We start from the raw sequence: 23,297 nt of genomic DNA on the forward strand, positions 1-23,297 counted from the left end.
GCAATGATCTAATAGGAAAATGCATTTATTTAACAATCAAGTTGGGGGTCAAAAATAGTAGGTGCAGCAGCGTGCCAATGTATCACATCCATTCTGTAAAATTTAACGCACCACTTGATTGGAAGAATCTAGAATAGTTTTTTGCCTGAATGCACAGCTGCGGGAATCTTTTCGATTTCATGGGTAGGATTTGCCTTATAACTTCATTTATTTGCATCTGCTACGTCTCCTTTCAGCCTGAACGCATGTCGAGACTTCAGTGGAAGATCTTCAACTGCTTTCAGGGTTACCAACAGCTTCTCTCCTTCTGGAACCACTCCAGTGTGATGGAAATGCCAGGTCACATGGGAGAAGTCCACAAAGCCAGGGGAGGAAGGCGGCAGCACTGCTTGGAAGGCAGGATGCAATCTCTCCAAAGTAACCCAAAAAGACCAAAACTACATGAGGAGTCACACTGCTGCCCTTCTTCAGATAGTACCAATGCCTTTTTAAAAAAGGCCCAGTGGTGTCCCTGCATTCTTATCCCTTCATAACCAGGGTATCACATAACCAGGTTATACTGTACCAGCTTGACCACTGGGGCTAGATTCCATCCTACAAAAGCCACACAATCCACATTCTTCACACTCCCAAGGTGAGTATAGAATTGTAGAATTGCAGTCTTAAAGATAATGTGTGGATCATGTGATGGGTGGGGAATCTCTAGCCTACACACCTAATTAAGTTGCATACAGTGGTACCTTGGTTCCCAAACACTGAAAACCCAGAAGTTAGTGTTCCAGTTTGCGCATGTTTTTCAGAAGCCGAATGTCTGATGCGGCTGTCGACTATTGTTTCCGGGGTGCGTGCACCAATCAGAAGCTGCACCTTGGTTTTCAGACATTTCGCAAGTCAAATGGACTTCCGGAATGGATTCAGTTTGGCACTTTTGTTTTTGCTATGTTGCGTTTTGTTTTGGGGCTTTTTTGGTTAATTTGTTTTTGTAACTGTGTGGAACCCAGTTCAGCTACTGATTGATTGATTGTGTGGCTGTGGAAATGGATAAAAGCCCCCCATCCAAAAAAATGTCTATCATCAGTGCAGGTAAGAAAATAATAATAATTTTAATTTTTATCTACAATACCGTCTTATTGCTTTCATTTTATGCCTCAATGGTCTTGTTAGATAGTAAAATCCATGTTAATTTGCTGATTTAGGGGTTGTTTTCAAAAGTCTGGAACGGATTAATCCGTTTTGCTTTACTTTCTACGGGAAAGCGCGCCTTGGATTTGGAACGCTTTGGTTTTGGAAAGGACTTCCGGAATGGATTAAGTTTGAGAACCAAGGTACCACTGTATTAAAATACAAATTTAAAAACACAGCATCAACAATCCAATGCCATAAAATATAGCAGCAGCTATATTTTAGCACCCATCTAAGAGCACAGTCCTTTGCACATTTATTCAGGTAAGCCAGGCCCAACAATTTTAATCCACTTCTAGAAGGGTGTTGGGTTGGGCTCAAGGTAAATGCTTCAGTCAACAATTAAAAACAGCAGACTTCTTAACATTGTGTAATCACAGAATTGAATAAAAAATATTATTTGATGCTTCTGTTGTTCTATTATTCTAAAAAAAAAATTGCACCTGAAAGCTGAAAGAGATTTGAAATAGTGATAAATTGCTCCCTACATGTGAAAATCAGTTTGCAGCTCAAAGGGCAAACCAAGCTTTTAAACATCGAAATAAATATTTATTCCCATGCAAAAATGTTGGATTCCATTGGCATCATTAGAAAGGCAATAGGTTCTGGACACCTCCCTCCAAAGCTGCACTTTCAAGCCCACCGATGCCCTCCTTAAACCATCTAGTCTCCCCATGAGCCTCATTCTCTCCCCATTTACTTACTTACCATATTTGAGTGTCTGGGTGTTTTTTTTTTTTTTAGTTCTCATCCCTTTACAGTGTAAATGCAAACTGAAGGATCTTGCCAGAGTTAGAAGAAAGTCCCTCCGCTTTGTGCTGATCTTTGCATATGTTCTACTCATAATTACTTATTACTCTCGAATTTCTTCAACAGCTGTTCTACAGCCGGAGTCACCTATGCATGAGGTTTATATTCTTTTTTAAAAAACAACAACCACGAGCTGCCAATTTGGATTTTAACGCGTCTTCAAAGATCTGTGAGCAGCTACCAATTTTTATTGTTTTTTTTCTTTAAAGTAACTGTCATACAAATGGCTAAGTATGCTATTCCTGTTTGAATTATTCATCGAGTAGACCCAATTTAAATAATTTATTTATGGATTCCCCCCACCCCACCCCCGCAACATAAATGGTAAGGATCATCTTTAACGTACATCATGTCAGGAGTATCTCATTTCCTGACTGTATTCGAAGAATTATTATTAATATTTCAGAACATTACAGCATTAAAATGCTCAACAGGGGGTAGGGGTGGGCTTTGAAACAGCTTGCAGGGCGCAGGATATGGAGTACATAATCAACACAGATGCTTCCCTGTGAATACTCGATGACTTTTTTTTTACTGGGGATAAGGTAAAACTGGGGGGTACATTTTACAACAAGAACAAAATCACATTCTGATTAGGAGATTGTTCAGAGAGCTTCCTAGTTATAGCGGTGACATCACCCCTTCAGAGTGATGTCAGTAAGCATTACCCATAATTTGCATTGGCTTCAGGATACATGGTGCCGTGAAATCGTCACCTGCTTGAATTTTTCCTCTGCCCACACAGTAGGCAGAAAGAGCCACCTTTTCACCGCAAATATTACATTGCATGGCAATGTCCCTCCCTCCATGTGAGAATAATGACACATGGCACAAGAATCAGATTTTAATGGACGTAAAGGCCACAACTTTATTAGTTACGGATGTTGAGCGGTATTGGCTTAGGCCCCTGCACGCGTGATCAGGTCGTGAAGCCCGCAACTCCACCTCCAGCGCAGGCGTGGAAGTGGTTTTATCTTAACATATAATAAAATTGGAAGAATGTCACCAAGTTGCAGTTTCCATGACCGCCAATAGGCAGCCATGCAAATGTGATGATAGAATAGCTGTCTGGTAGCTCAGGCAAGTGGGCAATTGAAACGATCAAGCAGACAAGTGGCCCAGGCAGGCGGGCAGGCATTCGCCCTGCCACTGCTACCATCACTCTCACCACTACCAGAAGGTGGTGGTGAAGGAGACAAAGTCCTTTTCATCCCACTCTTGCCATCGCCACCTTTGCCACAACAGAGATGAATGAGTTTTCCCTTCCCTTCTCATTTTTTAAAAATTAACAATATATATCTTAATTAATTAAACCTCTAAGTGACAATCATAATGGTAATCAAAGGACGTCCACATGTTACATTCAATAAGGGTACAATCTATGCACGTGTGTACACAAACAGTTGAGCTGTATGCTCGTAAAGTTATTCCTATGTAACATTCAACAAGGGTGTGGTCTGTGCACCTGTGAGTTGAGCTGGAAAAATCAGCAAGTGCATGCTCTTCCATACAAACACTTATACATGGGTCCAGCCTTCTCGTACCTGTGTTCAGTGTAATGTGTGAAGGTGGCTCAAGCAAGGGGAAAATGAATGACTAGGATTTCTGTTTCATTGGCATCCAAAACAGCCCATTTTAGGGGACATGACAACATACGTGTGTGTGTGTGTGTGTGTGTGTGTGTGTGTGTGTGTGTGTGTGTGTGTGTATGAACCATGCATAAAGAAAACATCATTTAAAAACCATTCTGAATATTGAGTGTAATCTTTCTTGGGAGCTATAAGGGAAGTACCTCTACAGGTGCTCCAAAAAAGGAAGTGGTCCTCTCAGTTCTTAGCAAGGAGGAATAGGAGAGATGCTGTTGGTCGGTCTCAAGGAATTAAGAGGGAAAATATTGGAGAAGAGACTCCTGCCATGTGCCTTAGTGACTTGTAATGGGCAGCTCTGACCATGGGATTTGTCAGATATGAGGCCAGCGACTCAGTGCCTGGATAAACCTCTTTGCACTATGGAATGCCAATTTTGTACATTGGCCCTGGCAACAGACCTGCCTTAATCTGGTATTTTCCTGTAGGTTTTATCAGATCTTCACTGCAAATCACATACTTATAGGACAGGAAACCTAATCAGCCCCCGCCAGTAACGCTCCATCCCACAGCCAACCATGCTATTGTAACAAAACGAAAAACAGCAAGTAAACAGATTCCTGAGTTAATAAAGATAAATCGGTACCAGTTTGTCATCCACAATAAGGTAACTAAAGAAAGATGGACACTCCAAAGCACTTGCATTCAAATGCAGCAACTTAAATATTCATGGCATTGTCACTGCTTAAGTCTTCTACTTTGTTATTCATTTCCAACTAAACTGCATTCCTAGCCCTTTCCTTCCTTCCAAGGAACAGAAACATAAATCCAAACACATTAATACTGTTTCCCAATGAAAATGAATATGTGGGGTGTATTCTGGGAGAATTAGGCAATTTGAATTAGCTACAGACAGTTCACTTCTGCACAGAAAAAAGAAAGTCGGGGATTTGTCTCCTTGCAAAGAAATAAAGAATTTGCTTTCTCTAGGACTGAGGACTGACAAGCTGTGTACATTTGAATGTATGAAAATCAGTCTACTAGCATAGGTGTTTACTTTGCAATGAAAGGGTTTTTGTTTTGTTTGTTTTTTTTAAAAAAGATGCACTCATGTTTTCAGAAACTCACAGCATGTTTTCAGATATTCAAAGTGCTGTGAAAATCAATGGCATACTTCTAATTCCAATGGCCCAACAGCACAATTTTTTATGCTATTATTGTTGTTGTTGTTTAGTCGTTCAGTCGTGTCCGACTCTTCGTGACCCCATGGACCAGAGTACGCCAGGCACTCCTGTCTTCCACTGCCTCCCGCAGTTTGGTCAGACTCATGTTGGTGGCTTCGAGAACACTGTCCAACCATCTTGTCCTCTGTCGTCCCCTTCTCCTAGTGCCCTCCATCTTTCCCAACATCAGGGTCTTTTCTAGGGAGTCTTCTCTTCTCATGAGGTGGCCAAAGTATTGGAGCCTCAGCTTCAGGATCTGTCCTTCCAGTGAGCACTCAGGGCTGATTTCCTTCAGAATGGATGGTTTGATCTTCTTGCAGTCCATGGGACTCTCAAGAGTCTCCTCCAGCACCATAATTCAGAAGCATCAATTCTTCTGCGATCAGCCTTCTTTATGGTCCAGCTCTCACTTCCATACATCACTACTGGGGAAACCATAGCTTTAACTATACAGACCTTTGTTGGCAAGGTGATGTCTCTGTTTTCTAAGATGCTGTCTAGGTTTGTCATTGCTTTTCTCCCAAGAACCAGATGCCTTTTAATTTCGTGACTGTTTTTAAGCAAGCATAAATACGAGCTACAGTGGTACCTCGGGTTAAGAACTTAATTCATTCTAGAGGTCCTTTCTTAACATGAAACTGTTCTTAACCTGAGGTACCACTTTAGCTAATGGGGCCTCCCGCTGCCGCCGCGCCATCACCGCACGATTTCTGTTCTCATCCTGAAGCAAAGTTCTTAACCCAAGGTACTATTTCTAGGTTAGCGGAGTCTGTAACCTGAAGCGTCTGTAACCTGAGGCGTCTGTAACCCGAGGTACCACTGTATAAAGGTTCTTGTCACTAGGAACAGAGACACTGGCAGGATTTCCTGGGCCCAGTACACTGTATGTGGTTTGGGCCCTCAACATCCCCTCACCTCCAGCGGTTGGCAAGAGCTGCTGCTTATGCACATATATTAACTTAGCTCAGCCTACCCTACAGGGCTGTTGCAAAGATAAAAGTTGGAGGGGAGGACAAGGACTCTGGCTCGCCATGGCCATAGCAGATGGGGCTCTCTTCCACAGCATGGACCAATGAAGGGAGTCCTCCCTCCTTTGCTGGCCACTCTGGCTAATGGGAGAGCGAATCATGGGGAGATAGGCTCTTCATGTTGGCTAGATTCAACGTGTTCCCCTCTATGGAGACAGAAGGAAGATATCTAGCTCTCCCAAAAGCCGAACGTTTATGTAAATGTGGAAGAATGAACCAGATACATTGGACCACATTTTCTTTTCCTGCAATTATGGTATTAATGCGAGAAGGCGATTGCTGGGTGCTTTGCAGGTGGATGCATCGATCGCGGCAATGCCTACTATTCAGGGGTTACTGTCGGATAATAATGATGGAGTTACTTTAGTGGTGGCTGAGTTTTTGTGCTCAGTTTATGCAGAGAGATTGGGCCACTGTGGAGAGGACCAGGGGATGCTAATTGAAAATTGATATATCGTTCTAAACTATTAATTTAATTAATATGTATTTTATTTCATGAAGTCTATAACATGAATGTTTTATCCATAATTTTGTTCTGAAGCTCCTGAACTTGCCATGCCTACTAAAGGTTATTGATTTGATTTGAATCATGGGGAGACTTTATCTCACATTCTTCCCTCTGGTCTGCTCCCAGAAATATAAGCCAGCTGCACCCATGCCTTGGTCTCAGTTCTTTTCAGGGATTCCCACCTTCCCTCCCCTTTATTTTGTGTTTGGCAACTGCCCAGGTGCAAGGGGGATCGCTTCAGTGTGCCTTGCCATGGAAGTACTTCAGGGTATGTATAAGAAATGGAAGCAAGTAGAAATCGCGAAGGAAGGGTATACACGAGTAGCCAACATTTGCAGGGAGAAGGTCATCAGGTTTGCAAGAGAGGTAAAAAATAATTTTTAAAATGTTTCTTCAGCTATATTCAAGGCAAGAGGAAGAACAAGCAATTAGCAGGTCTGTTGCCTGGAGAAGGTGGAGAAATGCTCTTGGGTGACAGAGAGAAAGTGGAGCTGCTCAACACTTACTCAGTGCCTCACTTCACCCAAAAGAAAAGCAGAGCCTGACCTGTTGATAACAGAATAAACAATGCAAAGATAGGAAGATAGGAAAAGAGGTGACAAGGGAACATGTGACTACCTTAAAAAAATTAAAATTTCCAAGGACTGATGAGCTGCACCCAAGGGTACTAAAGGAGTTTGCAGGTGTAATCTCAGAGCCTCTATCGTCTTTGAGAATTCCTGGAGAACAAATGAGATCCCTACAGACTTTTGTTGTTGTTGTTGTTTAGTCGTTTAGTCGTGTCCGACTCTTCGTGACCCCATGGATTAGAGGTAGGGAAATATGGCTCCCATCTTCAAACCTACTTCCTTGGAAGGCAGATGGCTATCCGTCAAATATGATGTAGCTGAGATTCCTGCATTGCAGGGGGGTTGAATAGATGACCCTTCCAACTCTATAACGCTATGAATCTTTGGAGGTAAACTTCAAACAGCAATTCCCTTCAATTGCATAAACTGCTCTAGTATCTCCAATTGTATAGGCATATGATGTCATTCTGGTTTGGTTATGTCAATCAATTTGCCTAGTAGTACAGCTTGCTTTACATACAAAGGTTCCAGCATCGGTCCTGGAAATCTCCAGGTGGGGCTGGAAAATATTCCTGTCCTGGAAAGAGGTCCCAGAAGTTAAAGGCAAAGAGTCCAAAAGCAAAATGGAGGAAGGAAACAGAAACATTAGTGGAGGGCAGGAGGAATCATAGAATCATAGAGTTGGAAGAGACCACAAGGGCCATCCAGTCCAACCCCCTGCCAAGCAGGAAACACCATCAAAGCATTCTTGACATATGGCTGTCAAGCCTCTGCTTAAAGACCTCCAAAGAAGGAGACTCCACCACACTCCTTGGTAGCAAATTCAACTGCCGAACAGATCTTACTGTCAGGAAGTTATTCCTAATGTTTAGGTGGAATCTTCTTTCTTGAAGTTTGAATCCATTGCTCTGTGTCCGCTTCTCTGGAGCAGCAGAAAACAATCTTTCTCCCTCCTCCATATGACATCCTTTCATATATTTGAACATGGCTAACCTTCTCTTCTCCAGGCTAAACATACCCAGCTCCCTAAGCCGTTCCTCATAAGGCATCATTTCCAGGCCTTTGACCATTTTGGTTGCCCTCTTCTGGACACGTTCCAGCTTGTCAGTATCCTTCTTGAACTGTGGTGCCCAGATGTGGACACAGTACTCCAGGTGAGGTCTGACCAGAGCAGAATACAGTGCTTGAGAAAAGGAGACTTGAAGAAAAGAGCAGAGGTGACCGAGAAAGTCACTGCAAGCATCTGGTATTTTTATGTTGCTCCATGTTAACTCATTTTTAAAAACCTGGTAAATGGAAGCCTCACCTCTGCACTTTTGCAGCAGTAGAATGCACCTTATATGTCAGTTGTAACTAAAAATGAATTACTAAGACTAGAACGTGGCTCTTGGTAAAATCTTTGAAGATATATTTCTGTCCCCTTAATCCTTTCCCTTTCTTGATTGAAGTGCTTTTCTTGGGAAGCAAATTATGACGAATTTAGAGACAAGGGTTCTTAATTAGATTAAAAGAGCTCTCAATTAATTATATAATTTCTCCTCGTTGCAGAAAGCTAATTTGTTTCTATCGTATTTGTCATTCTCGTTTTCTTACAAAAACGGGCGGAAAGAGATGCCTGGAGGGGAAGAAGATTCCTTCTTTGGTGCTTCAACAGATCTTTTGGGTTCCATGTCTGCTGTGAAGGTCGGGCATCCACAGTTATAACAGAAATGGAATGATGCCAACTGTCAGGTTCATATTTTTGCATCTTTTCAAATCTCACTCAAGTAAGAGAGACAAGCGCCTGGTTCCTACGTCATGCCCCTTCACCTTATGATTGGAACAAGGGATGATTCATATATGTGAATAGGCCATCCCAGACATATCACCTCCTACTCAAGGCTTTAAAATGGAGCCAGTTCACACATTCCACAGAAAGGCCTGCTTGATTCCTTCTGTTCTCTCTTCCAGCTGACAGATCAAGACGATAGTATTTTGGAGAGCTTGGGTGGAGATGGCAGAAAGAAGATGCGTTTTGTTTGTGCAAATGGCTTATTTTAGGTATGCTCATGAGCAATCGTTTCCATGCCTCTTTATTGGTTTTATGCTTTATTTGGTTATGTTTGATCTGCTTTATTTGGGTATGTTTTGTGATTTTATTTTGTTTTTAAAAAATGAGAAACAACTCATCCGTTGCTTTGTATGCCTTCTTAAGGTGGAATAACAGAATATGAATAAGCATCCCTGGCCCAGACTTTAACGTCTGTGATTGTCATGTCCAGCCATAGCTGCCAAGTCTCCCGTATTCTCCGGGAAATCCCCGTTTTTCCAGCTGTTCTTAGCTGAAAAAATGGATTTTTTTGTCCCCCCCCCCCCGGTTTATTCTGGTGCTGCAGCCATTTTGGAACTGGGCAGAGCATGCTCAGAAGTGACTTTTGATGCTGCTCTGCCCAGTTCCAAAATGGCTGCAGTGCGACTTCTGGCATGGCGGCCATTTTGGAACTGGGCAAAGCAGCATCAAAAGTCACTTCTGAGCATGCTCCGCCCAGTTCCAAAATGGCGGCAGCACTACTTCCGGTCTGCTACTTCAGGCCCGGTCCCTTATTTCTCAGACAGCAACTTGGCAGGTATGTGACCAGCCCCTAGATGGAAAGTGGTACCTTGGTTCTCAAATGCCTTGGTACTCAAACAACTTGGAACCCAAACACTGCAAACCCGGAAGTAAGTGTTCTGGTTTGCAAACTTTTTTCGGAAATCGAACGTGCTCCGTTTTGAGTCTTATGCTTCCGATTTGAGTGTCACACATCCATTTTGAGTGTTACGCTGAGGTCTGTCTGTTTTTGCTATTTATTTTGCGTTTTTGTCTTTTTTTGGTTTGTTTGTTTGTTTTTGTGACTGTGTGGAACCCAGTTCAGCTACTGGTTGATTGATTGTGTGACTGCAGTACATTGTTTATTGCTTTCATTTTATGGATCCATGGTCTCATTAGATAGTAAAATTCATGTTAAATTGCTGTTTTTAGGGCTGTTTTTAAAAGTCTGGAACGGATTAATCCAATTAGCATTACTTTCTATGGGAAAGTGCGCTTTGGTTTTGGAACGCTTTGCTTTTGGAACGGACTTCCAGAATGGATTAAGTTTGCAAACCAACGTACCACTGTACAGTATGTGGTACTCCTGGGGAGCACTAGGAAGATCCCATTACTCCAGTTATAGAAAAATCAGACCTGTGTTCTCCTGTGCTACTCTGTTGCCTACTAACTGGGCCAGTGGAATAAGCAAAACCACCCTAAGCCATCAGAGGACACACAGAGGACACACAAGGTTTTATCTTATAATGGTTTTATCTTACTTGAAGATTTTTAATTTAAAAATTGAATTTTAACATTGTATTAATCTGCATTTTAATTGAATTGTTTCTTTTATACTTGTGTTGATATTTTTGCTGTTAGCCGCCCTGAGCCCGGTCTTGACTGGGAAGGGCGGGGTATAAATAAAATTATTATTATTATTATTATTATTATTATTATTATTATTATTTATATGGAAGCAGCCTCAAATTCTGGTTACAGTCTTGATTAGGAGGAAACCCTGCTTGAGGTTCACGGAAAAAAATTAAGCCAGAGGAAGGATGGACCACAGATTCCTGTTGATATCAATAATAATAATGTGGGGGATTGGGGGGGGTGTTATTGGGTTGTTGTTTTTATTTTGATTATGTATTTTGTGGTTTTTATATTTTGATTTTATTCTGTTAACCACCCTGAGACCTCCAGGTATAGGGCAGTATATAAATTCTAATGATAATAATAATAATAATAATAATAATAATTGATTGTGTGATCTGCTGCTTTTAAAACTGCACCTTGTTTTTAACTGCTGCTGCTTTTGTCATCAATCAATGTCATGCAATCAATGTCATGCACTGGCCAGATGCAGATGAATGGTGGGAGGCACCAGCTGGGGAACCCCCAAGGGAAGAAGGCTCTTGGTGGCGTGAGAACAATGAGTGGCCAGAGGGAGAAGACTGGGGAGGGAAGAGGTGTTCGAAGCTGAAGAGGCAACAGGGCTCAGTGAGCTGGGAGAGTATGTGGCAGAGAGGAGCCCAGAATCAGAGGCAGAAGCTGAAGCAGAGGAAGTGGGAGGCCAAGAGGCAGAGGGGAGTCTGGCTGGTGAAGAGGCATGGGTGTCTGCCACTCCTGCTGTGACAAGCTTCCCTCCTCCCTGGTCTCCGAGGAACTTTTGGATTTGAAAATAAGGGATCAGCAGCCTCACCTTTCCACTTTCGGATTTGAATATAAGGGATCAGCAACCTCACCTATCCCAGGGACAGTCTACGGTATATCTAACAATCCAGGATAGCAGCGGGAAACGGCGCTGGAATAAGGGAATTTCCAGCAAAAAAAGGGAAGGTTGACAGCTGTGGCTTGGAATAAGGGAGTTTCCTGGGGGGGGGAAGGGAGGGTTGACAGCTATGTGGAGGAACAGGAGAGGAATGAAGTGGGAGAAGCAAAGGCAGGCACACTGGCTGAGTCTCAGATTGCTTGTGAAAGACCTGGCAGAGTTAGCTGTGGGAAGGCAGGAACTTTCAGTGCCTCATAGGGACAAGACCTATCAAAGAGGAGTTGCCGTGCTCCTTGGGCCTGACACTTCTGAGCAGATCCTGTTTCTTATAATAAAAAGTTAACTTCACTTATTCCATGTGATTTATTGTTGGCTTGCTCCTGAAAATCAATCAATCATCTGTTGTATGTTTTAGAGTGACACTATCAATGTTTGTGGTACACTTGGCAAAAAACGTTGATACTGTACTTCTTTCCCCCCCTAGATCAGCTTTGAAGTGAAATTTCTTTTCAAGATGATGAAGCAGAATTCTTTGAAAAACACAGCTGAACTTGGTGTTGTAGGCTGTATCTGTAAAGTAGGCTCCGCAATGTTTGTTTTGCTAGCAAATAGGTCTACGTTTCCAGCAGAACATCACTACAACAGGAAGGAAAGAAAAACACCACGGCTTGGGTTTATAGGCACCGTCTGCAAAGTAAGCGCTGCAATGTTTGTTTAACTTGTAAGTAATTCTAATGTTTGTCAGCACGTTCCTACGTTGGGAATCAGGAAAAACCTGCAAACGCCTCAGAATAAATTGACACCATCACTAGTTTCCCTCTGCTATCTAAATTAATAATAAGTTCCTATGAGTCAGCTTCTGAATTATAAATACTTGTGCTTTCTGAAGATACAGTACAGAAAGCATTAAAGTAGAATATTCTTTGGGGCCTCTTTAGATCAAGGGAGGCATCCATTATGGGTAGTGTAACGTTACCATTGTGACAAATGTATTGATCAACCACTCCAAAAGTTGGCATTAAGATCTTAAAAGTAAGTTTCACAAATGAATTGGTGCTTTTTGTTCAGTAAAGGTAACAGTAAGTTTGAACAGCAGCAACAACAAAAATAATTGTCAGTTCAATGCAAAAGCAACAGCATGTCTGTGGGTTAAATTCCATGTTTTCATTCTACAGCAAATCTATATTATATTCAGTCAGGACTGAATAAAATGGTAGCATAGAACCTTATATGTATGTTGTGAATGTAGCCTTCATCTATCCCATATAATTTGTTGAGAATTCTGAGAGGGTTTTGTGTTCTTCAGAGTGGGTTGTTTGGTTTTTTTAGGGCCAGGAGAAATCACTCTGAGTGCTGTGAGGTTTGTGGGGCAGAAGAAATGGCTGACCATGTTATATCTGGGACTGTTTACAGAATGTGAAAGAAAAAGAGACTTTCCTTTGTAAGTTTAGTGAGTTGGGTTTAGCAAATTTGACATTGGGATCAGCCCTTAGAGACAAAAAGCTCTGGTGGTTGGTGTTAGAGACCCTATGGCTTTTGTGAGAGATACCAGGCTTTGTGAAAGACTGTGAGTTAAAGTGTAATAATACAGTTACTGGTATATGGCGGTAATAGGGTCTTTCTTTTTGGGTGGCGCTATGGTCTAAACCAGAAGGTCGTTGTTCAAATCCCCGCAACGGGGTGAGCTCCTGTTGCTCTGTCCCAGCTCCTGCCAACCTAGCAGTTCGAAAGCACGCCGGTGCAAGTAGATAAATAGGTACTGCTGTGGTGGGAAGGTAAACGGCTTTTCTGTGCACTCTGGTATCCATCATGGTGTTCTGTTGTGCCAGAAGTGGTTTAGTTATGCTGGCCACATGACCCGGAAAGCTGTCTGTGGACAAACGCCAGCTCCCTTGGCCTGAAAGTGAGATGAGTGTTGCAACCCCATAGTTGCATTTGACTGGACTCAACTGTCCAGGGGTCCTTTACTTTTTTAATATTTAACCTTTTTTTCTTTTGGCTTTACAATGTCATTAAATGGCAGGAGGAGGACGAGGAGGACGAGGAGGAGGACGAGGAGAGTAAATTGCACAGTTCATGGTTTCTGGCCCACTGGTCAAGACACTGGATGGAGAGGGCCAGTCAACAGTTTGGCTACAGATACATGAGAAGATTTGCTTTGCTGCTCCTTTGCAAATTGGGGTTCATACTTTGCTTTAAGTTAATATTCTGCCAGCAGAGTAAGATACTGAACCGGTCTTAAGCCTGATTGCCAGAATAAAGAAAGCAGTGTTCCCTGAAAGAGGGATATACATAAGACTGGAGAAATCAGCTTAATTTCCCTGAAAGATTTAGAGGTTGATCTAGGCCAGCTGCGCTATTCACTTTAGTGCTGTGTCATCCATCCATCAGGCTGAAGTATCTAGTTGCAGAGAGGACAGAAGCTGTGTGTTAATGAAACAGTAAGTGGAATATGTATCCCTTACAGGCCAGTAGATGTGTTATTAAGCCTGGTTTGCTTGTTGCTGCCAATGGACTAGGCAATAGAAAGAACTGGTTATTCCTTTGGTGAGGGAATGAATTTTCTGTCTGTTGACACCCCCTTCAACTGGCAGAGCAGAGGTGACTAGGTCAGGAAGCCTATGTACTACTTTCCCACAATGCCCCTAAAGTGAAGTTGCATCAAGGATATTGGTTTGACTTTAGGTCAGCACACTCAGGCTTAACCAATCACCCCTTAAAAGTTGGAGCAGATGGACTGTTAGGGTGCCACACTTTTTCAGGCTCTGTGCCCCATCTGTAAAATTGCAGGAAAAATACAAACTGGTTAAACAACAGCAGTGTATCATCGTCCTTTATGGTATCCCAGGATTAATGCAAAGCTGATGGTGATATCTGAAGTGTTTTCAACTCTTCCATTTGGCTGAAAGTTGGGGGGCACAGATTAAACAAACAGAAGAAAGAGGGGGCAATCAAGGGCATTAATTATTACTTAGTCACTGCTGCAAATTTGCACACATTTTGTTAGTAAAAATAATCCCAATCGACTTTGCATTATAATCGTAGGGCAGGATCCTAGGAACTGTAAGGGGATTTCTGCTGGCACAGATGTGCTTTTCTGCTTGCATCATCCTACTGCTGACCCTTTCGTCCCTGCCCAAGTCATTCCTGCAGGACGGAAGACCCTTTGGAAAAGCAAGCTGGGAGGAAAGCACTGAAATTGAAAATTGCCCTGGCAGAAGCAGAGGTACCATTCAGTTGCACACACACACACACACAAAAACCCCAGCATGAATCCCAACCTTACAAATTGGCAATCCAGTTTGGGACAGAAAAGGTGCTCAAAGCACAACAACAATTCTTATGCACAAATCTGCAAAAGCTAAATTCGAGTATGTCATAGGGGGAAAGCTCAGAACTTTAGCAGCCAGTCACTTTCCTGCTGTGTCTGGCTTCTTATGTCCTTCTCTCGCCACTTTCCCAGCTGTGCTGATGCTTACTTTGGCTTCCCCACACACACACACCCGCCCGCTCCGCTGGCATGATGCCATTCTTTCCCCATTTCACCTAGAATACTCCAAGTACATTTTATTGGCCACCAGTCAAACGAATGGCAGGTTGCTGATAAAACACACATTGTCGTTTACCATCTGGTTAGCAATCCACGGCTTGCCGAGTGTACGGGGTCTTGGGCTTTTGTTTCTATTCTGGCCATTAAGCGCCATTATTCAGTGTCAAAAGAGGTTCATTTGCTTCTGGGGGCCTGCGTCAAGAAAACATGACATGCCTGTTTATGCAGCCTCATGCTTACTCTTATGAAAGAGAGGGGATGTGGCGGAGGAAGCCGCTCGGGCACCCGGAGCAGCAAACATGACATGCACCTGGGGGCGGGGCATCGCTACGTAGTGCGCATGTGCGGAGTCGCTACATACGATGCATGCATCGTATGTAGAGATGCCGCACATACACGCTATGTAGTGGTTTGGCGGCAGTGCCGCTCCAGCTGCAGCTGTGAGCAGAGGATCCCGGCACCATCCGTACAGCACTGGAGCGGTTCCACCACCAAACCGCTGCTTGCGCTGCCTTGTCACCCCCAGAGATGTTTCACCGGGAGCGCACTGCCCCCACCGCCCCTACGTTGCGACGCCACTGGATGCCGTCTTCCCTAACCTATGAAATGTTTTGGGACCTTGCGCTCCAGTCTCACAAAGGATATCAAAGGCCATCAAGGCCAGCCCTACCATTAGTGAACGTGAGGCAACTGCCTCAGGTGGCAGATTTATTCGTTCGTTTTAAATTTCTATCCTGCCCTCCATCCCAAAAGAGCCCAGAGCAGCAAGCGGCAAAAGCAAAGCAGTTCAAATATGTTAAGAACACTTATCAGTGGATCAAATGTCCTCACAGCTAAATAATTTCAAGTTGCCAGGAACAGTGTTGTTCAGCCATCAAATGCCTGGGTGAGCAGAAATGCTTTAAAATTCCACCTGAATGTTAAGAACATGGGAGACATGTGCACCTCACTGGGGATACTGGGGTCTGCACTCACAGTAGCCCCCTCCCAGCTGTTCCTATCTGTTGGGGGAGAGAGCTATATGCAGGGCTTTTTTTCTGCTGGAACTTACCGGAACTCAGTTCTGGCACCTCTCAGGTGGGCGCCGTTCCCATGATAAGGGAACAAAGGAGAGGCGTACATGGTGAGTCCCAGCACCATTTTTTCCTGGAAAAAATAGCTCTGGCTATAGGTGCCCTGCACCCCTTAAGCTGACCTCCTGCCAGAGTTGAAGCAAGAGTCACCTGCCAATCTACCGGTAGTTGGCTCCTGTATGTGGAATGGGGTGAAGTGGCGGCCATTTTGTCTTCTGCCTTGTGTAGCAGAATGCTGAGCTTGGTCCTGACAATTATGTTTCAGTTTCACTGAACTGCTTGTTAGGGGAGAGGTGGAGATGGAGGGAGGGAGGGAGGGAACCTACAGATAAACTGGGAGAAACTGGGGAAAAGGAGTAGGAGAGATAGAAGAACTAAAAAAAAGTTGGACTTTCAGCAGCTAAGATTATCCATTTTCGTACTCACCTACATGATGCTCAAGAGGTATCCAGAGAACAGAGCCATCATGGCCAGTACAGTAGTCACTAACTGTCTTATCCTCCACAAATTTGTCTAATCCTCTTTTAAATTACCTACCAACAGTACCTCCAGATCATCAGGACTGAGCTTCAGTTTATGAACACAAGCAACTTCTGCAACATTAGCTGAATTCCCCCCCCCCATTTTGCTCAGTAGTCCTGTTGTCAACAGAAGGAGAAATGCCATTATTACAAAGCAATTGGTATCTTACAGCTGCATAGGAAACAGAAATAGCAAGTAAGTATACAAAGAAGCAGCTTAGTTATTAATATATTACTACTACATCCATGGTTTAACATTGAGGGGAATTATATCCTTATGTAGTGATGTGTGTGCAAGTTAATGAAAGAACAAATCCCTAAAGGAGCTGAAACGAGTCGTAATGAAGTGAAAATTACTGAATGTGAAATGCTTACAGAATGTAAGATTACGTCAAATAATGTTGATTCATTGTCCCTAATACCAATTAATCACATTTTCCCCCATGGCAAATGTATAAAAGAATGTAAATGAATGGCTTTCTTTTTATGTAGTAATAGCTTTTATTAACAATAAACAGCAGAGATTATTGAAGGATTTGAGCAGTGAAAGGGGCAGTAATTTGCAGGAAGTGAATGTAATCTACATTACTGCAGGATTTCAGATGCAGGATTTAGCATAGGTAAATTATAATGCTATTAACTTTAATGGGGGGGAATAGTCATGCAAGGGACAGTTATAGATTTTTCAAATATGGGTTCAGACATGTAATATGAAAAAAAAAATCCACCCATGATCCACAAGGAAACAATCCCTTCACACAAGCCTGTCTTCTAAATTTCGTATGCTCCGAGGGAAAGTCAGTGAATCCTTACATTTAAGTCATTCAGTTTATTTCATTGAGGCAACATTCATATAAGTGATGAGTAAATAACTTAGCCTTAAGCTGGATCCAAGGGAAAGGCATGATCACACAAGAAAGAAGAGTGCTGCTGAAATACAGCTGGCCATTTGCTTCCTGTTTTCCTGCAGCCAGAGGAGCAAAACTCCTTTATTTAAGAGAGAGAGAGAGAGAGAGAGAGAGAGAGAGAGAGAGAGAGAGAGAGAGAGAGAGAGAGAGAGAGAGAGAGAGAGAGAGAGAGAGAGAGAGCATCAGCTTGGGCACTGCTGCAGAAAGCACCAAGCAAAAAAATCCAAGGGTGAAAGTAACTCCCTTGGAATCCCAACCTTACTCCAGAATAGTCTCGTTCTCATGGCACAACAACACAACCCCACCTCTGGTATATGGTGCGAGGTTGTAGCAAATGCACATTCACTCCAATGTCCCTGTCCCAGCTCCACCCGTGTTGCAAAGGAAGGGCTTCAGGAGAATTCTGAGCATATCGGGGTGAACGTGATCAGAACCCTCCTCGTGATCAGAAACCTTGGAAAAACTGGAAGGCTTGAAAGTGAAACCTGTGAGCATAGGGCTGATGGCCATGCTGGCTGGAGCTGCTGATTCCAACTGTATATGGAGGGCCACAGGTTCTCCATCCTTGGTTTAGAGAATTAAAGTAGCTCTAGCCCAGTGTTTCCCTGAATGTATGCGGAGGAGGAAGCAGAGATGTGTGCATGAAAGGTCCCTGCCTGGCTTCTCCATGTGAACTGGCTCCAATTCAGACCTCCTCACACTCCGAGGGTTCCTGATCACAAGTAGATTCTATGCATGTCAACGCAAAAGTAAAGGGCGGCATAGCAGCACACTGTAGACATAGATAGATGATGATGATGATAATGATGTGTGTGTGTGTGTGTGTGTGTGTGTGTGAGAGAGAGAGAGAGAGAGAGAGAGAGAGAGAGAGAGAGAGAGAGAGAGAGAGAGAGAGAGAGAGAGAGAGAGAGATGCTTGTGAGTTCCTGAAACTTTTGGATTGTGCAAATTCTTCTCTTCCTTTGAGAATCACTGGATATTTTTTAGTTTGCCTCACTAGGGAAGACACATCGGTCAGGAAGGATCTCTAATATTGTCTCTCTTAAGCAAAGAACATACCAGACACAGGATGCTTTTTGACTCCACCCAGATACAGCTGTCCAGTGACTACGTTCTAGCATGACAGTATCTCTACGCATCTCCCCCTCTGGTTTCAAGAAACAACCAACAATCAGCGCTGTAGGAACATTTGATCATCACTCACTCTGTATATCTCAAATGCTGCAGGACAACTTGACCAGAGTGAGTGATGATCTGAGTAGCAACCGTGCTGTCAAATTTACTGATAGCATAAATGTATGGATGTGCTTGCATTTTTTCTTCTCTCTTGTGGAGCTTTGTGGACGCGGAGGGGGGAAGCAAGCAAGCGTTCAGGTCATGCTGCAGTATTAGTAAAGCTGAAGGTTTCTGGTGGGCAGGGGTGTATTCTGTTGTCTGCTGGCCTTGGGCAGAAGAGATTTACCTCTCCCATGCCTGTTCATGTGCAACATGACCTTTGCTGGGGATTGTTGTTGTTGTTTGTTGTTTAGTCATGTCCGACTCTTCGTGACCCCATGGACCATAGCATGCCAGGCACTCCTGTCTTCCACTGCCTCCCGCAGTTTAGTCAGACTCATGTTGGTGGCTTTGAGAACACTGTCAGACCATCTCGTCCTCTGCCGTCCCCTTCTCCTAGTGCCCTCAATCTTTCCCAGCATCAGGGTCTTTTCCAGGGAGTCTTCTCTTCTCATGAGGTGGCCAAAGTATTGGAGCCTCAGGATCTGTCCTTCCAGTGAGCACTCAGGGCTGATTTCCTTAAGAATTGATAGGTTTGATCTTCTCGCAGTCCATGGGACTCTCAAAGGTCTCCTCCAGCTGGGGATTCTTTTAGCCATTTCTGGATCACAAATCCCAATGCCCTTTCCACCTCATGCCATGTTGTTGTTCTCTCTCTCTTTCTATCCCTCCTGAGAGGGAAGGGAGCAGATGTGGATTTGGTGGCAACAGCAGCAGCGGTAAGGCAAGCCTCTTCTTCAAAGAACATTGGTGGTTTGCCCATGGCAACCAATGGCAGTGCAAATACTGCCTTCTCAGCTATGTCATCCTGGGCAACTGCCTTGTTTGCCCTCCTGTAAATCTTCTTCTTTTTTGGCGATCACTTGTAGCCGAGTAAGATTGTCTTCCATAAACACGTTTTTAACAATGAGTCCGTAAGTGACTGTGGAGGCCAATTCTGGATCCACACGTCCTTCCACAGTGGGGACATTGGTTTCCGGGAGGGAGTTGATCACGGTGTGGATTTGCCAAGCGTGCCTTCCTCTAAGCAAGTTTCTCCCTTGCATCCTGAGTTTGAGTGTCTTCAAAGCCTATGACACCTTTGGTAAAGGTTGTTCTTCAACTGGAGCGCTCGCAGGCAAGTGTTTCCCAATTGTTGGTATTCATACTACATTTTTTTAAAAATTGCCTTGAGACAGTCTTTAAACCTCTTTTGTTGACCATAAGCATTACGCTTTCCCTTTTGAAGTTCGGAATAGAGTAGTTGCTTTGGAAGACGATAATCAGGCATCCGAACATGACCAGTCCAACAAAGCTGATGTTGAAGAATCATTGCTTCGACACTGGTGATCTTTGCTTCTTCCAGTATACTGGCATTAGTTTGCCTGTCTTCCCAAGTGATGTGTAAATTCCGTTGATGGCATCTTTCAAGGAGTTGGAGATGGCATTTATAAGTGGTCCATGTTTCACAAGCATACTGTAAGGTTGATAGTACAATAGCTTTGTAAACAAGCATTTTGGTTTCCCTGCGAATGTCCCGGTCCTCAAACACTCTGCACTTCAAATATGTCCCTGCTGATGCCACAAACTGTACTATTTTCTTTCTCCTATTAGGAGTTTATGAATTTAAAACTTGACTTCTGACACAATGTCATTAAATCACAGAATTTAGAGTTGGAAGGCCCCACAAGGGTCATATAGTCCAACTCCATTCAATGCAGGAATCTTTTTGCCCAACATGGGCCTGGAACCCATGACCCTGTGATTAAGATGATCATGCTCTGTCAACTGAGCTATAATAGCCGAGACACACCAGTAAGGAAGCTAGAAACGTCTTTTAAAAATATTTCAAGAACATAGCAGGCATAGGATACCCTTGACTCCACCCAAAGGCAACAAAATCCAGTGCCACCTTGTAACTAACCCATGTAATGGCCCTATCTAAGGAAGTAATATTAGTCATCCTATAATAATAGCACAAGACTCGCAACGCAAAACTGCAGCCTCTACAACATTTCTTGGATTTGCAGTTTAAGAGGACCACGGGGAACAGGACAGGTGTGGGTCATTACTTCCTCCCTCCAATGTTCTTGACACAAAGCCAAATCAAATTTTGCTAACTTCAGGACACAAAAGACTCAACATGAAAGGATTTCGGCAGCTCCCGTGGATGGCTGAACCTGAGCCAATGAAACTTTCCGGGATGGGATAATGAAAGAGGCAACCAGGAGATCAGACATAATGACTCAGACCAGGAGAATGGCATCAGCAGAAACATCAGATACAGCACAGATGCTGCCGAAGGAGATGCAAACGATGATGGAAAATGGAACGTCAGCACAAGGTATTCCACTTCTAAGCATAAAGCTTTCCTGTGTCATGAATTCTCTTGAAGAAGAGACGTGATTCTCACTCACGCTGCATTCTGCGGGCCTGCTCTCCGTGGTACCAGCATTACTGCTCTGAAGTAATTGTTTGAGTGATAATCTCCCATCTTCAGACTGGGTGAAACATCTCTTTTAACCACAGAGGAGGGGTCAGGGGAGTAGTCCTTGGACACTTGGGATAATGAAATATAGGACACTGGCACAGGATAGCAGGAATTTGCTTCAGGGACCTCACATTCTCACAGCCTATCTGAGCTCTGGTCCAAGTTGACCCCAAGAAGGAAGGCCCATGCAATCTGTTCTGTGGTGCTTTCTTAAACCAAAATCAGCCTTAGCAGAGTCCGGTGGCCAGGGAGATAGAGTAGCTCTGGGTTTGCTGGATGTTTTCCAGTTCACACCCTCCCAAATTGCTTTTCTTCACTCACAGTGCTCCATTTTGTTTTTCCTGGGGATGGGGAACTGCCTCCCCCCCCCACGACTTTACAAGGGTGGTTTTCAACTGGCATACCCTCCAACATTTCTCCAATGAGAATAGGGACATCCTATTCCATAATACTACTTTTATTATTTACACCCCAGCCGTCTGGTTGGGTTGCCCCACTGGGCGGCTTCCAACATATATAAAAACATAATAAAACATTAAACATTCAAAACCTTCCCTATATGGGGCTGCCTTCGGATGTCTTCCAGAGGTTGTATAGTTACTTATCTCCTTGGTTCAGGGGTCACATAATTACATACCCTCCAACGTTTCTCTGTTGAAAATTGGGACACTCTAAGGAAAAGTGGAACATTCCGGGATAAAATCAGAAACCGCCGTGGCTTTTGTAAATCCGGGACTGTCCCTGGAAAATAGGAACATTTGGAGGGTCTGGGTTCAGCAGCATTTCCCCTCCCACAGTTCATTCACTGGCAGTGCAATTTTGTGCATGCATACATGGGAGTAAGCCCCACTGATCAGAGTCAAACTTATTTCTGGGTGAATATACATAGAATTGCACTGTTATATCAAAGGAATAGGGAGCTCCATGTACATCTGTGCATCTCTTTCAGCCCCTCACCAGGTTACCCAAGGCCCTTCCTTTAAGTATCCAGCAGAGACTATGGGACACATATCTAAATATTCATTGTGAAGTGTGTGGGCATGCTACTAAACGGCTCAGGACCGCAATACCTCAAGGACCACTTCTTTCCATATGAACCTACCTGGACCCTGAGATCATCTTCTGAGGCCCTTCTTCATGTGCCTCCTCCTCGAAAGGTCCGGAGGGTGGCGACAGGGCCTTCTCTGCAGTGGCTCCCTGTTTGTGGAATGCTCTCCCCAGGGGAGTTCACCTGGCACCTTCATTATACACCTTTAGGAGCCAGGCAAAAGTGTTTCTTTTTAACCAGGCCTTTCGTTGATTTGGTTGACATCCTATGCCCTTTTAAAATGTGGGGGCTTTGGGGGGTGGGTTGTTGTTTTTTATTTTGATTATGTATTTTGAGGTTCTATATTTTGATTTTATTCTGTGAACTGCCCTGAGACCAATCTATCTAGCAATCAATAAAAATATACAAAATGCAATTTCATTTTCATTTTTTTAAGTGTGTGTGTGTGTGTGTGTGTGTGTGTATGACTTTTTTTAGATTCCTACCGTAGTATTAATTGGCACAGGCATGACCAATTTTTTAAAGACCACTCTAGTCTCTAGATACAAGTCTGGAGAACAGAACAATTCAGTCTCCTCTCAGATGATCAGGCTCTATAAGAGAGACAGGAACCTCTGCATTCCAGATGTTGTTGGACTCTAACTCTCCTCAGCCGACCAATGCTCAGCAAATAAGGGACTTGTGTTCCAACAATATCTGGGGGTGGGGACAGGATTCCCACCCAGCTCTCCAATAAAGCTAATCCACTTGGCAGCAAGGTCTTCGTGAACATGGAACGCATGCACTCAATCAACACGGAGAAGGGTTGAGGCATCAATGTGCTTTTAAAACGATGCCCTCAGGAGGCAGAAGCTATGTAAAGGGTTAAATCAGGGTTGCAGGCCCAGAAGCTGAATGCAGCCCTCTGGGCTTCTGTCTCAGGCCACGCCTCCTCCTCAGGATACCTCCCTCTTCCCAGACCACACCCACTCACTGGCTACGTCCCACCCTCTCCTCAAATGCTTTTTCCTGACTCGCTGTGATAACACATCTTGCTGGATTGGAGGGATGATACGTGGGTAGAATGTAGTCTACTCTACAAAGGTGAGAGTCATACCCATTGCTCCACTCAGGTTTTGCTCTTGCCCCACCCAGCACTGGAATGTGGGCCCCAAAGGATGCTCATGAGAGAAAGAGACCCACAGGATGAAAACGCTTTCCTACCTTAGGTTAAACAGAGATTTAG

This window comes from Zootoca vivipara, chromosome 9 (assembly GCF_963506605.1).
Source record: "Zootoca vivipara chromosome 9, rZooViv1.1, whole genome shotgun sequence".
Lineage (NCBI taxonomy): Eukaryota > Metazoa > Chordata > Lepidosauria > Squamata > Lacertidae > Zootoca > Zootoca vivipara.